We start from the raw sequence: 6,000 nt of genomic DNA on the forward strand, positions 1-6,000 counted from the left end.
ATTCTGAAAACATTATTGAATTCATAGATCAATTTATCATCACTAGGTTTGGATTGCCAACGGCCTTAATGTTTGATAATGCATCATACTTTTCTGGAAATGCAATGACTGAGTTTGCACTTAAAAGAGGATTCAAACTGAAATATTCTGCCAATTACTATCCGCAAGGTAATGGGCTGGCTGAATCGACAAACAAAAACCTAATCAGGATTATTAAAAGAACAGTCAACCAAAACCAAAAGAATTGGCACAAAGCGCTGGTAAATGCTTTATGGCCAGATAGAATCACGAAGAAAGCTTCAATCGGCACTTCTCCCTTTAATTTAGTTTATGGGAAAGAAGTGGTTCTTCCAACTCACTTAGTCATTTCCTCTTTGTCTTTAGTACAACACATCAATGAAGTATCTACTTCCTCCTTATAATTAAGACAAATGGAGATAATCAAACTAGAAGAACGACGAGGACAAGCTAAGAAAACCCATGCTCATCACCAAGCGCTAATAAAATCCTCTTTTGACTCAAGCATCATAACCAGAAAGGACTTTCAGATGGGAGATTTAGTTTTGAAATGGGATAAGGCTCATGAAGAAAAGGGCAAACATACGAAATTTCAGAAGCTGTGGCTTGGCCCTTTTCAGATTGTAGAAGTCATAGGCCCATCGATGTTTGTGTTGCAGGATTTGGCAGGTAGAAGAGATTCTTTGCCTGTGAATGGACAGATTCTTAAAATGTATTTTCCATAGAAGATCATTCTTCTATTTTTGTAGGATAGTTTTAGTTTCTTTTATTTTGTTTTTCTCTTTCTTATAAATAAAACCGGTTGTAAATGATCGTTGAAAAGGATTCATGAAAGAGCACACCAACTCTCTATCAGATTTTGATTTCACTTGTACAAATAGCAAAACTTTTCGAAAAATCTGATTTTTATTATTGACAAATAGAGTTAACTTTAACCTGAATATGATATTAGTTTCAACCTCTCAAAAATCTTTGATGAAAACAACCTTTGGTAAAAAATTGTTTTATGTCAGCATAATGAAAGGTATCATCAATAATAAAATAAATATTCTCTGTAAAGCTGTTGTTTTCAAACTCTATTATTGTCGTCCAGAGCTTTCTTAAGGAAAAACAATGACTTCCTCCCTGCTAAAGGAAACCGCAGCATTCAGAGAAACAATCCGAGAAAACACTATATCTCAAAGAATAAGAGGTCTCATCACGAGCCGGCTTATCATGATCACAGATATTATAACTTGCTGACTTTTCCAATACTGTCTATCAAAACAGGGCAACGACTCAAGATTGTTGCCATCAAAAGACAAGGGGTCTCATCATGAGCCAGCTTGTTCAGCAAAAGTGTAAATCAAGTGAATGACTGTGTCATAATTTGGCCACCAAACCAAGACATTCTTCTTTAGAGAGTAAAAAAAAGGAAAAAGTGTCAAAAAGGATTTTTCTCTGAAATGTTGTAAATAACCTCAAGCAGGAAAAAGGATCATTGCTGGATAACATGGTAACCCTGTCGAGGCTATGGACGCTTGCGGGCAGCAGAGGCTCTACCTACAAAAAATGAGCATATTTTAAAGCCAGTACGCAGAGAAGACTTTATTTTATCTTTAAAAAGGACCGAGTAATGTCTGGTATGAATGCAAGAACTAAGCCTAAGGAAGCAGACAATTGGAATAAAAGAAAGGTTGAGACAAAGTATCATTAACAGGATAAGGGGTAATCTACTCTATCTGTCCATAACAAAATTTAGACATATGCTAAATTTTCTATTTCGGAAGTGGAAATGTCAATAGAAAAGCAGAGATAACTGGTTCTTCACAGTGAATCGCCATTGTTGTGGTCACCAACAACCCCCCTCTTTGTTTGATATTAGCAATAACATCAAGCAAAGGGGGATCCTTAACAAAAAATCCCAAAAATATTTTTATCAAAATTTTTGTATTCAACTCCCTAAAAGCTATATCGCATCGCAAAGAGAGAATAAAGCGTTTCCCTATGCGCATAAATTAAGCTGCAAAGAAGCGATGCGACATTCATCGCATCACATATTTTTGAAAGCGTCTTTAAAAGAAAATCTAAGGAATCGCCGACGGCCGATATGCGACGTCGCATATCGAAACGTCGCATAAGCAACGCACAGTGATCAAATGAAAAATGCGATATTGCGATCTGCGATCTTACGACCAGCGATTTTGCGATTTGCGATCTGCGACGAATGAGACTATCAAATTGCTGCGATGCGAATCGCAGAAACCACTCATCGCAAAGTTTCTTCGGCATGATCTGTAAACCCAAAATGGAGCGCGCACCTTAAGGGAAATTAATGATTGCACGCCTGAGTATCCAAAGATGATCGTGTTGCGTTTTTCGAAGAGTCAAGTCATTATGAGTGTCATGATTATGCATTCATTAGAACTTAAAGCTTTCATGTCAATCTTTTCGTCAATTCTCTTTTTCTTTGCGTGAACTATAAGGCAGCAACTAATATAAATCTATATGCAGGAAACATCTAAGGAAAAGGGGAAAGCGCCAATACTAGAAGAACAGAGAGGAGATGCCTTCGCAAATGGATGCCGCATGCAACAGGGCCGCGGATTCCAGAGTATCACTCAACAGACACTGATGAAAATAGACTATCCAAGACTCAGAGTCAAAAGCGCACAAAAGCAGCATGTTTGCAAAAGATCCTAAAGCTCAGATTGGATAAAGCAAAAAGAAAAACGCTGAAGAGGGAGGACGCTCTAGAAAAGCCTGGAACAAAGAACGGAAGATTGTCCAGGCAACGAAATCCCTAACTCATTGAGTCATTCGCATGACCGGAAACCGAAATAGCAACAGCACAATCAGTTTGAAAGAAATCTGGGTTATACTAAGTATACACATAGCAAATACACCCAGCCAGAGGAAGATTTTCAAAAATATCTTCTAGTTTGTCAGAAAGAGGTGCCAGCTTTTGTTATTTCTACTTTTATCGCTCGAGCAAAGGAAAAAGACAACTAGCCGACTCTTTCCAGGCGAACCTTGCATTGCTTACAGCACTAAGGAGCAGATACAGAAACGGTTAGAAATTAGATTCAATTTTTAGAAATAAATTTGTTTTAGTAAAAGGGCGGTCATTTGAATCCGTTTCCTAAATTTGTGTAATTAAGATTAGTTAGTTAGTAGTATTTAACCCTTCTCATGGCATTTGGAGAAGGGTCCATAAATTTTTCAAAAAACTTGTCCTCAGAACATGCACTTTTGCACCCTCGGAGGGGGTTTTTGATGAATGGATGGATCGAGATTTATTTATGTTTGCATTTTAATGTCTGCTACTGATGTTGCACTTCTGTACTCTTAGTAGATGTTAGAAGTAAATAGAGATAAATCGTTATTGCTTGAAGTTTGTGAGTGAAATCAGTCATAAATGGTACTTTTATCTCTTGATTAATTTCTGCTCATGTTCTTAGAGTGATATACAGCTGAGTTGTTTATATGTTAATGTATGAATGTGTGGGTTACCATTTGGCACTTTTGTACGGTGGAGTCATTTGTTTGTGCTTGACATATGAATAACTGATTATGCGATATGTTTTTCACAACTGTTTTGCCTAACTTCTTATGCAGAATGGTTTATCTTAATTGATTTATATTCTTATGATAGCTGAATGATCTTTATTACCAGTTGTTGTATGAAATCTTTTTAGATCGCATAATGAAAGAATTTTACCCCGGGTTAGTATAGATTAGATGTGCTGTTTTTGTTAGATTACAGTAGCATAGAGTCAGTTTAGAGTCTAGAATTAAATTAGCTTAAAATTACCTTTAGATTAGCATCGTCAAAATCTACACACACACACACATCTTTTAGATTGGGAAGCTGGTCGCATTATCCCCAATCGGACCCGCTACACCAAACGGGCAAGGAGCCGCCAACCAGGTTCCGGACCGGGTGGGTATCCCCCTTGTTGTTGACCCGATTTCGGGGCCCTCAACAGGTGGCTACTGTGCCTACAACAACTGATATAGAGGCAAAAACTGACCCGCGAAGAACTGTTACATCTGTAACAGCTAATTCGGGGAAGGCTGATACACCTGTAACAACAGATTCAATTGTTGTTACGCAGGACCCCCCATACCCTCAGAGATTGGTCGAACCTAGGATGGCTTCACAACCTGAATCTGATTTTCTTAAGGAGTTGCAAAATTTGTATGTACGAATTCCTCTGCTACAAGCCCTTAAAGAAGTACCCATCTATGCCAAGACAGTGAGAGATTTGTGCATCAAGAAGCCTGGGAGGAAGCCTAAAGACCCTGCCACCATACATGTGATGGGAAAATTATCTGAATTAATGTCTACTCAGCCTCTCCTTACTAAGTACAATGATCCAGGAAATCCTACAGTCACTGTCTACATTAATGATCAGCCCATAGCCAATACATTGATTGATCTTGGGGCTGCCATTAATGTAATGACGAAAGATCTCTTTATCACTCTCGGGCTATAGGGACTCAGACACACTCCTACTGTGCTGGAATTGGCAGATAGGTCCCATGTTAAACCCAAAGGGATGTTAGAATATATAGTGATTACGATAGCTTCCTGGAGATATCTAGCTGATTTCCTTATCCTACAGCCCAAATCCAATTTGGGGGGGCATCCTTTGATCCTAGGGAGACCTTGGTTGGCCACTGTAGATGCATTTATAGGCTGCAGGACAGGATCCATGGTGATCTCGGATGGGAAAGCAACACAGAATCTTAATCCTTATCCCCCAAAACCAAATATGGATGTGTACAACCCTTGGTGGGATGAGTTTGAGCCTGAGTCAGATCTTTCCCTGCCACTCCTCACTTTGGGGAAAGCCCATTATTTCAAACATGAGACAAAAGATGATGTTATTAATGGTTTTATTAGTAATGCACTTTCTATTGCTTCTATTAAAAATTAAAATGAGGAGGAAGAGGTGGAATATATAGATTTTGAGCAAATGAGAACCACTCCAAATATTGCTAGCAGTCCAATTGAGATTGAATCTAGAAAGTTTTTGAATGTTAATCCCAATTTTACTGCTGAACAGAACCAATGGCTATTACAGCTGTTATAGAAGTATAAAAAGGAATTTGCATGGGATTATAGGGATATGAAAGGGATCCACCCTAACCTATGCACTCACCGTATTTATTTTAAGGATGGTTGCAAACTAGTTAGATAGCCACAGCACCGCATGAACCCTGCACTAAAGGAAGTGGTGAAAGAAGAACTAGAAAATCTCTTGAGTTCAAATTTTATTTATGCAATATTTGACAGTCAGTGAGTGTCACCACTTGTCATCGTTCCTAAAAAGAGTGCAAAGTGGAGAGTCAGTGTTGATTATAGAGAACTCAACAAGGCCACTCAGAAGGACCATTTTCCATCACCATTCATAGATCAGGTCCTTGATACTCTCTCCAAAAAGAAATTGTTTTCATTTTTGGATGGATTTAGTGGCTACAATCAGATACATATTTCCTCGAAAGAACAGGATAAAAAGACCTTTACTTGTCCTTGGGGAACCTACACATACAGAGTGTTACCTTTTGGGCTCTGTAATGTGCCAGCAGCCGTTCATAGGGAAATACTATGAATTTTTTCTGACTTATTGAATGACTGTCTCGAAATCTTCATGGACGATTTCACACCTAAGAATTGCATCACCATTATTTTCCTTGCTCATGAAGGATGTTGATTTCTTGTGGATAGGGAAGTGCGAGTAGGCCTTCTTAAAGTTGAAATGCTATGTATCAGCAACTTCGGTCTTGCGAGGACCTAATTGGAACTATCATTTCACATAGCTATGGATGCATCGGATATTGTTGTAGGTGTTGTTTTGGGCCAACTGGAGGATAAGAAACCTTACGCTATTTACTACATAAGTAAAAATCTAACTCCAGCTCAGCTCAACTACACTGTGACTGAGAAGGAGTTCTTAGAAGTCATGCATGACATCAATAAATTCCGACATTACATCA

The sequence above is a fragment of the Pinus tabuliformis genome, chromosome 5_2, assembly GCF_031772625.1.
Source record: "Pinus tabuliformis cultivar Carrire ecotype Pingquan chromosome 5_2, CPIR1, whole genome shotgun sequence".
NCBI lineage: Eukaryota > Viridiplantae > Streptophyta > Pinopsida > Pinales > Pinaceae > Pinus > Pinus tabuliformis.